Here is a 12,037-nt window from a genome sequence, read left to right as displayed (position 1 = left end):
TAATCTAGCTAACATTTATAATTTATTTACGGCTGAAATGTTGCACGTATATGTACCGAGCACATAATTTATCATAATGTACTTTAAATAACATTACAAGTAATGTCATAAAGATATCAGCTCTGCTGTTGTTCATAAATACCAGTAGTGATGTTGTACAACGAGGACATTGTCACTTCGCCGGAAATAGAGTCATAAGTGTCCCAATGTGTAGTGAACCAGCATCCTTTACTGTCCTTACCAGTGCCCGAATTCGTGTACACGATATACTGATTCATGAGCTCGGGAGGTAGGGAGCTGATTGAGACACACCCATAGTTAAAATAGTAAATGTGACTGCAGTGGTTCAACGGTAATGTTATGAAGTGAACAGAATCAACATTATGCAGATATCATTAATGTCAATAATTCAACATGTACACATATTTCAAGAATTAGTTTGATTCAGGGGAATCATAAGGCCAATCCTGACTGAAGAGAGGAGGAGCTGGGGATGGAGGAGGGTAATTAGCTCCTGAGAAATGTGATAGCTGCTGAAAATGCTGAAGGAGCTTATATATGGATGCTGTGATAGGCATCGTATTCCTATAGGTAGACGTAAGTCACCTGGGAGTCAGCTGATGCGTGCTTGACTGACGTAGTTTATATAACTACCCTACATTTTCTCAATTCTATTAAATAAATGGTCAAAAACATTACATTTTCAAACTTTTATTGTTGCAGTTGCTCCATGAGTCAAAAGAAACATCCAATCTGACAAAAAAACAAAAACAAAACAAAAAGCATTTAAGCATTTAAGCATGCAAGCATGACATAATGCAGTACTTAAACAAACTCATGTTTGACTTTTTAGTTTCAAACCTGTGTGCAGTGAACAGGGACCAACAAAGAACCATATTTCAACATCAGACATTATTTTCACATTTTTATGGTAACAGTTATTTCATTGCATATTTTGGTAAACAATTTTTGCTTTCTCCTGATATACACTGAAAATTATGAATGCAACACGTTTGTTTTTGCCCCCATTTTTCATGAGCTGAACTCAAATATCTAAGACTTTTTCTATGTACACAAAAGGCCTATTTCTCTCAAATATTGTTCACAAATCTGTCTAATTCTGTGTTAGTGAGCACTTCTCCTTTGCCGAGATAATCCATCCACCTCACAGGTGTGGCATATCAAGATGCTGATTAGACAGCATGATTATTGCACAGGTGTGCCTTAGGCTGGCCACAATAAAAGGCCACTCTAAAATGTGCAGTTTTATCACACAGCACAATGCCACAGATGTTGCAAGTTTTGAGGGAGCGTGCAATTGGCATGCTGACTGCGGGAATGTCCACCAGAGATGTTGCCTGTGAATTGAATGTTCATTTCTCTACCATAAGCCTTCTCCAAAGGTGTTTCAGAGAATTTGGCAGTACATCCAACTGGCCTCACAACCGCAGACCACGTGTAACCACACCAGTCCAGGGCCTCCACATCTTCACCTCCAAGATCGTCTGAGATCAGCCACCCGGACAGCTGCTGCAACAACCGGTTTACATAACCAAAGAATTTCTGCACAATCTGTCAGAAACCGTCTCAGGGAAGCTCATCTGCATGCTTGTCATCCTCATCGGGGTCTCGAACTGACTGCAGTTCGTCGTCGTAACCGACTTGAGTGGGCAAATGCTCACATTCGATGCCGTCTGGCACTTTGGAGAGGTGTTCTCTTCACGGATGAATCCCGGTTTTCACTGTACAGCGCAGATGGCAGACAGCGTGTATGGCGTCGTTTGGGTGAGCGGTTTGCTGATGTCAACGTTGTGGATCGAGTGGCCCGTGGTGGCGGCGGGGTTATGGTATGGGCAGGCGTATGTTTTGGACAACGAACACAGGTGCATTTTATTGATGGCATTTTGATTGCACAGAGATACTGTGATGAGATACTGAGGCCCATTGTTGTGCCATTCATCCACGACCATCACCTCATGTTGCAGCATGATAATGCACGGATCTGTACACAATTCCTGGAAGCTGGACATACCCACTGGACATGTCACCCATTGAGCATGTTTGGGATGCTCTGGATCGGCGTATACGACATCATGTTCCAGTTCCTGCCAATATCCAGCATCTTCGCACAGCTATTGAAGAGGAGTGGACCAACATTCCACAATCAACAACCTGATCAACTCTATGTGAAGGAGATGTGTTGCACTGCTTGAGGCAAATGGTGGTCACACCAGATACTGACTGACTTGGCCTTTTATGTGTCCAGCCTAAGGCACACCTGTGCAATAATCATGCTGTCTAATCAGCATCTTGATATGCCACACCTGTGAGGTGGATGGATTATCTCTGTATGAAAGGTAGTGCAGATGATGCAATAATCATGTATGCGCATCTCTGACGCATATTGATGTGCTCCAACTCTCCCTGAGCACACGCGACGACCACGAGCAGCGCTTTGTTGCGCACAGATTCAATAAAGACGGAGAAGCAAGTGCATAACATGGGACTGCGCTGCTGAGAGAATTCACCGCGTTCAGAGAGTTTTATACTTATATTGTGTGCGTCAATGCTGAATAGTAAGTGTTTCTATCTTCATCTGTTAGTTAATAATTAAGAAGTTCATTTTGGTGTGTTATATTTACATATTAATCGTTAATGTCTGACTGCCGCAATGCTAGAGTTTCTGTGGCAATCCCCTTGTTTATCTTCATTAATATCTGTGTATGCCTCTAATGCTATATTATTTATATGGGGATTATATATTGTTTGATACTTGGAATCTTCTGAGCAGTTAAATTCAGTATAATCTGTTGCACGTGTATTACTGCCAGTCACGTTTATGTACACGTGACACCCCCTAGCGGCAGTTTGTATGCTTCTGACTATGTTAATAGTGTGAATTTTATCTGTTACTGTTCAGTTATCAGAATGAATGTATCTGGATATTTATTTAATAATGCTGTTATTCATAATTGTTATTTGTTTGTTTCAGAACCACACACATGTATATAAGTATATACATATTGAAAGACTATATGCCCATGCCTACTGCAACAGTTTATTAAACACCCTAAATTCAGTTAATGGTCTGGTTCCAGTGTTCTGACCGACACCCGGGAGCGATTGCCACACCACATTAGATCCAGCAACAGAACTCAAATACAGTCCTTTTAAGTCTCCCCAACAATTATGGTCCTTTGAGCCGGATCTGTGGCAGTTTCTTTTAAAAGATGGATGATAAAGCTTCAACCAGACCTAAACGTCAGACTTATCCACCACGTCATTATGATGAGTATGAGATGGGGTATGTGCTTCCACCACGATATTCATCTAAATCAAGGATCAGTAGGCATGGGCAAGAAGAGGAGCTATATTCTCCTGAGGAGGGAGCAGCCAAGATGACACCCTCCCCTTTGAGTGACCATGAGACACTGAGAGATACTGGTTAATACTCCCTTACAGAGGAAGACCCATATGCTGAAACGAGACACCGCAGATACAGACCTGGTCCCGAGAGTCAGCTAGCTGATCAGTACCAAAAGAAAACACATGCTGAGAAAAGTAGAGAATTTACTCCACACGTTTGGTCTACAACACAGTGAAGTCTGCCTCAAGCCCCCCCAAACGGATCCTTTGTATAGTAGAGAAGAGCAGTTGAGTGCCACCTTAGCAGAGATCCGAGAGACCAGATCAGAGTTAAAGTTACTCGCTGAGACGGTGCGCAGTCTACAACAGACCCCTCAACCAGCTATAACATCAGTCCAGTACATCTGACCCACTTATGCCTGCTCAAACCCCATTATCCCCTCTAGACCATGGATTTGTGCCTCCTCCCTATGCAGAGCTGGTCAGCGGTGAAGAAATCAGCGAATGTGACAAAGTAGACTGGCCTGACCCTCCCTCCTGGCCTGAGCCAGAGGAGCCACATCCTATTAGTGATGCACCTATCGTTGACCTTCTGGAGAAGATGATGAGTGAGCTTCAAGTATTAAAGCAAGCTGCTGTTCATCCAAGTAGACCTCTTACAGCCCCAACAGTGAGCTTTCCTGTCAGAGACTTCAGCCCTTCAGTCCCCCAGAAAAGCAGGATGCTTTCGGGCCATTCAAGTCAACGACAAAGCCTTCATCCTCAGCCACCTCCCAGAGCCAGTTCAGCTTATACATCAGAGCAGTACGAGAGTTACCTTCAGGGTGAGCATGGAGCAACCTCACAGCCATACCTGCCGAGGAGGGCCCAGCAATCGATCTTCAGCACTATACCGTCCCACACTCTGAGCCGACATACCGAGGTCCAATGCCAACGATCCCCTATTTCAGTCACAGAGACCCCAGCGAGTTTGCTAGATTAAAGATTGTGTTGGAGAATCTACAGCCCCCAGATGGGACGGAGCTGTTTAAATTCCAAATCCTAGTGGATCACTTGAAGTTGGAAGAGGCAAGGCTAATAGCAGATTCGTATCTGAACTCACCCACACCTTACAGAGATACCATGGCAGCTCTAAATCCGAAGTTTGGCCAGCCCCATCAGATGGCATTGAACAAAATAGCCAGTGTTATGGACTCTCCTGATATTCGACGGGGTGATCAAGCTGCTTTTGAGAGGTTCGCCCTACAGATCCAAGCACTCGTAGGCATGCTTAAATCCCTTGGTCCCCCCGGAGAGATAGAGCTACAATGTGGATCTCACGTAGCATGCCTGTTGAGAAAGTTACCGACTGAGATGAGAGCTGAATTCAGGTGCAGCAAGTTCCATCATTCAGGAACAACATATACCCTGACTGATCTCTCTGAGTGGCTGCAATATGAGTCCTGGTGCCAGGAATATGACGGTTTGTCACCAGTGAAGACCACCAAGGAGAGACAAGTGCCTAAATGGGAGTCTCGCCAGAAGAAGTGGACCAGCACTGTATTGCATTGAGCCAAAGAGGTGATGGAGAGAGAAGTTTCACCAGTGCATGTGAATCCCCCTACCAAAAACAGAGTTAAGCCATACTGCCCATTCTGTAACAACTCTGATCACTTCTTGAGCCAATGCACAGAGGTTGTAAAACTGACTAGAGACCAGTTATCAGAGTGGATCCATACCAACAGAAGGTGCTGGCGATGTGCTAGATCCCACCAAGCTGCACAGTGCAATTTGCGGAAACCTTACAGCATTTGTAAAGGGAAACACTTACCAGTGCTGCATGAAGTTAATTCTAGGACATCCAAGACTGTGGTCAAGTCAACCAAAGAGGAGAGCTGTCTAGTGAATATGCCCTCTGAAGTGCTGTATGTGGACAGACCAGTGGATGGCAGTCGTGTGCTATTAAAAGTTATTAAAGTACTACTCCACCATGGCAAGCGCACCTTGAGCACCTATGCTGTGTTGGATGATGGCTCAGAATGGACTATGCTCTTACCGGCTGCAGCACATCACTTGGGCCTTCGAGGGGAGCCAGAAGACCTTGCCCTGCGGACAATACGACAGGACATTCAAGTCCTTCACGGGTCCATGGTGTCATTCCGTATTTCTCCTGCCGATAAGCCTCAGCACAGCTTCCTCATCACCGGTGCCTTCACCGCAGAACAGCTTGGTCTTGGACTCCATACTTAACCCATAGATAAACTGCAGAAGTACAAGCACCTTCTGGGCCTCCCTATACAGGCATTCGAGCAGGTGCAGCCCTTGCTGCTCATTGGAGCTGATCACCCTCACTTGATTACTCCCATTAAGCCAGTGAGGTTAGGACCCCCAGGAGGACCTGCAGCCCTGAAGACACGGTTAGGATGGACATTACAGGGTCCAACTAGATTTGTCGAGCAGTCCATACACCCGCAGCAGTGCTTATTGACCTCCACCGATCCCCAAATGTCAGAGCTCTTCAGGAATGTTGAGAAACTGTGGCAAGTTGATGTACTTCCCTTCAGGAATGAGAAAGATGTTACCAGGTCCCGACAAGACCAAGAGGCCCTTCATATGCTTGAATTAAAGACCATCCGAGTTGAAGTAGATGGAGTCTTGCGTTACGCCACCCCTCTGCTTAGACGCCAAGATATGCCACATTTCCAAGCCTCAAAGGAAATGGTAATGCCCAGCCTCCGGAACACTGAATGGTGTCTTGCTAAAGATCCAAAACGAGCCAAAGCGTACAGCGCTGAAATTCTTAAATTGACCCAGGCAGGCCTGGTCAAGAAGTTGAGCTCCAATGAGGTGACACAGTCAGGGGAATCATGGTATATCCCTCATCACATGGTGACCCACAACAATAAAAACCGGATTGTGTTCAACTGTTCTTATCAGTACCGAGGTCTGAACCTAAATGAGTGACTGTTACCTGGACCCACATCACTCCATCAGTATTTGAGTGGCAAGTCCTGCCTTTCGGTACCACGTGTAGCCCGTGCTGTGCCACTTATGCCATGCAGCACCACGTCATCAGTCACAGCCAGCCAGAGGACGAGGTGAGGTTTTCCATTGAGAGAAGCTTTTATGTTGATAATTGTCTGCAAAGCCTCTCCTCATCTGACCAAGTCAGAACACTGTTAGATAAGCTAAGGGAGACTCTAGCTTCTGGTGGATTTGAACTCCGCCAATGGACCAGCAATAAGCCAGAGGTTATCAGCCACCTACCCAAAGAAGATCGATCAGACAGTCTGGAACTCTGGCTTGCTCATGACCGAACAGATAATCCTGAGCCTGCTCTGGGCCTCCGCTGGCACTGTTCTACGGATACACTGAGGTACAAACATCGACCAGTGAATTATGATGCTCCTACCATGCGAAACATCTATAAGGTCTTAGCCAGCCAGTACGACCCTCTCGGGTTCATCCTGCCATACACCACCCGTGCCAAAATACTAGTGAGACAGCTTTGGGACAAACACAGAGACTGGGATGATCCCCTACTGCCCCATGATTTCCTACAAGCCTGGAGAGACTGGGAAGGAGAGTTACAAGTCCTGCCAAGAATCACCTTCCCCCGAGCATACCTCCTGCCATGGATGAGAGAAGCATTACTCGGGAAATACATGTGTTTTGCGATGCCTCAGAGCAAGCCTATGGAGCTGTCGCTTACCTGAGGACGGTAGACAGTCAAAGTCAGGTTTATCTCTCCTTTGTAGTAGCCTGTTCAAGAATTGCACCTAAACGACTGCACTCAATGCCCAGATTGGAACTATGTGCTGCCCTCACAGGAGCTGTTGATTCATATTCGGCCTATCGGGATCAAAATCCTGATAGCCCAAATCCGAGTAAAGTGTGTTCTGCTGACAGACCTCTATGCAGACCAACTGAACTTAGAATTGATATGAATGCTTTGATTCAACAAGGGATCCAACGACAACAGGCCAAGTTCTTCAAGAAGATGGAGAAAAAGATGCAAACGAAGAGCTACCCTTGGACCACATCCTATCAACCCTACAACCAAGGAAATAATTAGGTTGCTTAGAAAACAACAGAGAATTAATATGAAATTGATTTCGTTGATTAAAAAATCTTTTGCTTTGAATAATTTTCATGCTGATCTAACTTGCATCACAGGAGGACTTGCAACGCTTACAACTAGCAATGCGCCTGCAAATTCTCCTGTGTCTAACTGAATGAACAAATGTTTTCCTGTTGTGGTTTTGGAAAGTGGGGCCATGCTTATGTTGAAAAAGGTTATTAGTTTAGTAGAATAAAGGTTACTCGCTTTTGCTGTGCTATGCGTTGCACCTGTTGCAACCAGTATGTATTCCATGCTTTGAAGATTGAGAAGGTGTGAAACCCACTAACAGTTGAATGCAGAAGAAAGGTGTTATCTATACCTTCTTGCTTATGCTTAGTATAGGATTTTTTTCCTTTTCCTTTTACAATGTATGTTTTCTTTTCTCGTACCAAATAAGGAGACGATAAAGGTCCTCCTCTTTCTGACGATTATAAAGTGTGAAACCTGTATCAGACGTTTGCCGTTTGGTGAAGACGCCACTCCTCTGTTTTGTATGAAGATTTTTTATTCTGAACTTTTGTCATTAAAAGATACCAGTATAATTGGTAATTTGTAAACTCTTTTAAGCAAGTCTCAGAGTGAATTATTTTTATATAAACCTATTAACTGAAACCTGAATATAAATATAGATCGTACATAAGATATATATACAAATATACATATATATATATATATATTAATTCCTTACGAGCTCCAAGTATCGAATCCAATCCAAGTGTGGCTGGACCTTCCTTAGGCATTACCGATCAGCTGGTTTTATCATCTACCCCGGGACATTCAGCAGGTAAGGGCTGTTTATTGATCAGCTTTTATTGGGGATGTGTTATTACATAGTTGATTGTTAATCGAAGGAAGTAAAAATACAACAGAGCTCAACTCCCTAGATTGCTGGAGCAAGAGCTTACTCTGCCAATCAGCCAGACTACCCTCTGGACTGACTCAACCACAGTCTTATCCTGGCTACAATCTGAGTCGTGTCGATTTAAAGTCTTTGTTGGCACCCGAGTGGCAGAAATTCAGGAGCTCACCGATCGACTTTCATGGCGATATGTTGACTCTGCAAACAATCCTGCGGATGACTTCACCAGAGGTAAGGAGCTAGAAGAACTGGCTGAGCCAAACCGGTGGTGTCATGGACCACCCTTTCTCTTTGAAAGCCAAGACAAATGGCCTACCACGCCAGCAACAGTAGTAGACGAGTCTCATTCAGAAATTCCCAAGTCTGTATTCTGTGGAGTTGCAACTACCATACCTGATAAGAAGCCTCACCTACCAGATGTGCATAAATACACCACTTGGAAGGAACTTCTACAGGCCACAGTGCAGATGCTTCACGGGGCGGCAGGGCAGAGTAGAACCCCTAATGCTGACGACTACCAGAAAGCCGAGATTCTTATCCTGAGAGGGCCACAACAGGATAGTTTTGCAGAGGAGTTCAGACCATTGCGAAATGGGAAACCAGTCCCACGAAGTAGCTGTTTACTTACACTGTCTCCAGAGCTGGATGAGACTGAGGAACTCATTAAGGTCGGTGGAAGATTGCGCCGATCTGAAGACTTGGACCCAGCTGCTGTGCATCCCATCATCTTGGATCATCGCCACCCCACCACTAAGCTTCTGATTCAAGACTATGATTCCCGACTTTTCCACCCTGGCACAGAAAGTGTTTGCAGAGATCTGGCGCAAGTTTTGGATCTTACGAGGACGAGAAGCTGTTCACTGATATCAGCATACTTGTACAGAGTGTCGTCGATGGAAAGCAAGCCCTCAAGTCCCTAAGATGTCAGACCTACCTGTAGCTCGACTACGCCATTACAAGCCAGTATTCTACTCTACAGGGATGGACTGCTTCGGGCCCTTTATAGTAAGGGTGGGCAGGCGTACCGAAAAGAGGTGGGGAATTATCTTCAAGTGCCTTACAACAAGATGTGTACATCTTGAGATCCTCACCAATTTGGATACAGACTCCTTCTTGATGGCCTTGAGAAGGTTCATCGCCAGACGAGGGACACCAGCGGAGTTGTTCTCTGACCAAGGAACAAACTTCCGTGGAGGAGAAAGAGAGATTCGAGAGGCCCTTGCAGAATTGTCCCCAGAACTCCGACTTCAGCTCGCCAAACACAAGATAGAGTTTCATTTTAACCCACCTGGTGCACCCCACTTTGGCAGAGCGAGGGAAAGGGAAATTCGTTCGGTGAAAACTGCACTGTACAGGGTAGTAGGCAGTCAAGCTGTTACAGAGGAAGTTCTTCACACTGTTCTCCTGAAAGTGGAAGGCATGTTGAATGCTAAGCCATTGGGATATGTGTCCTCCAACCCTAAAGACCTTGACCCGGTGACACCCAATGTTCTCCTGATGGGGCGGCGGGACAGATCCCTCCCTCAGGTGGTCTATCCTAAATCTGAACTCCTGAGTAGGCGCCGCTGGAGACATTCCCAAATTCTAGCCGACCAGTTTTGGTCTAGTTTCATTAAGAACTATCTCCCAAATCTGCAGTCCCGCCAGAAATGGTATGCCAACCCTACAGATATTACCCCAGGATCAGTGGTACTGATGATGGACCCACAACTGCCCAGAGCGTGCTGGTCTGTTGGTCGTGTCACCAAAGTTTACCCCAGTGCTGACGGACACATAAGGACGGTGGATGTAAGGATCAATGATAGAACCTACACTAGACTTGTAGCCAGGTTGATTGTTCTACCAGAGGTTCCTGATGAAGAGGAGAACTAAGCCCTTATATCTGTCCCTGAGTACTGAACTGAACATCTATTCAAGAACAAATGTGCTACACACATTTGGGGGCGGCTGTATGAAAGGTAGTGCAGATGATGCAATAATCATGTATGCGCATCTCTGACGCATATTGATGCGCTCCAACTCTCCCTGAGCGCACGCGACGACCACGGGCAGCGCTCTGTTGCGCGCAGATTCAATAAAGATGGAGAAGCAAGTGCATAACATGGGACTGTGCTGCTGAGAGAATTCACCGCATTCAGACAGTTTTATACTTATATTGTGTGCGTCAATGATGAATAGTAAGTGTTTCTATCTTCATTTGTTAGTTAATAATCAAGAAGATCATTTTGGTGTGTTATATTTAAATTAACAAATATTAATCGTTAATGTCTGACTGCCGCAATGCTAGAGTTTCTGTGGCAATCCCCTTGTTTATCTTCATTAATATCTGTGTGTATTTACATGTTATGCCTCTAATGCTATATTATTTATATGGGGATTATATATTGTTTGATACTTGGAATCTTCTGAGCAGTTAAATTCAGTATAATCTGTTGCACGTGTATTACTGCCAGTCACGTTTATGTACACGTGACACCCCCTAGCAGCAGTTTGTATGCTTCTGATGTAGGGACTCGTTCGACAGACGTTACCAAATGGCTTTATCAGCCAGAGGCATGATTGAACAAAGCTTCATTTGGTCCAAAAGATCCATTTCCTGACAGGAAAAACCTAGCCTTAACAGAAGTGATGACACGACTTCTTTTAACAAAGGACTCTGTCTAAAGGACTTCTTAGCTCATCAGCAATAAACTAATCAGAACCTATCACAGGGTCTGATCACATTAAGTCTATTGACTCTCTCACAAAACCCTCTTGTATTATCGGACGGAACAGGAAAACACCCATCAACGGATTTAAAGACGAATCTGTCCTATCTATACCTCCCTTTGTGTGGAGGTATCCATTTTGACCCGGTCACTTGTGACTCCGGTCACTGTTCAATGACTTTATGCTTACAGACTCAATCTTGAATTTCAAATGGACCATCATTAAGAGATCATTTTAAACTATATACAGAATAATACATGCCATGATGTAATTACTAACATGTCTATTCAATGTATTCAATATGTGGGTTTTCTTCAAATGCATTATTGTAATCATTGTTTTAATTAGGTCAGTCTAGTAATATGTGTGTAAGAAGTGTGTCATGTTTGAGTTCTAAATGCAGAATTTATAATTCTGTGTAATTCTGTGTGAATGAAACATTGAAATTCAGTATCAGGAAAATATTAAGAAACTTTATAAAGTTGTTAATAAAACAGGAGAATGTTCTGCAGATATCATGCGATGTGATCAATAGACAATAGACGAGGCGTGTCTAATCTCCGTAGCAACGTCTCATTGGAGGATCGCTCCCTTAAAACTATGCTGTCCGAACAAGCTAATGTCAGAAGCTGGAAGTCAGAAATCAGTCAGAAGTCGGTCAGAAATCGCTCGAAATCGGTCAGAAGCCGGACTGAAGCACAGTCGTTGAAGCCCGTTAGCCGAAGCACCGCTACTTTGACCACGGCGGAAAAGTTGCATGGGTCATTGATAACTGATTGACCGGGGCTGATTTTCCATAACACCCGACTTCAACCCCGAGCTGCGCCGCTGATCATTCGACAGCCGTCACATCCAGACTCCGCAACCCTCTGTGAAATATCTGACCAAAGTCTCCCAAGAAGAGAGCCGCTCAAGCCAGACGCTCAGAACAGCGCGTTGCACCAGCCATCAGCATCCTTCAAAGCTTCCGCGCAACCCACAGGGCTTTCCCGAGAAGACGT

The sequence above is a fragment of the Megalobrama amblycephala genome, linkage group LG12 (assembly GCF_018812025.1).
Source record: "Megalobrama amblycephala isolate DHTTF-2021 linkage group LG12, ASM1881202v1, whole genome shotgun sequence".
In the NCBI taxonomy this organism is placed as follows: domain Eukaryota; kingdom Metazoa; phylum Chordata; class Actinopteri; order Cypriniformes; family Xenocyprididae; genus Megalobrama; species Megalobrama amblycephala.
Note: the sequence above shows the minus strand (reverse complement) of the source record.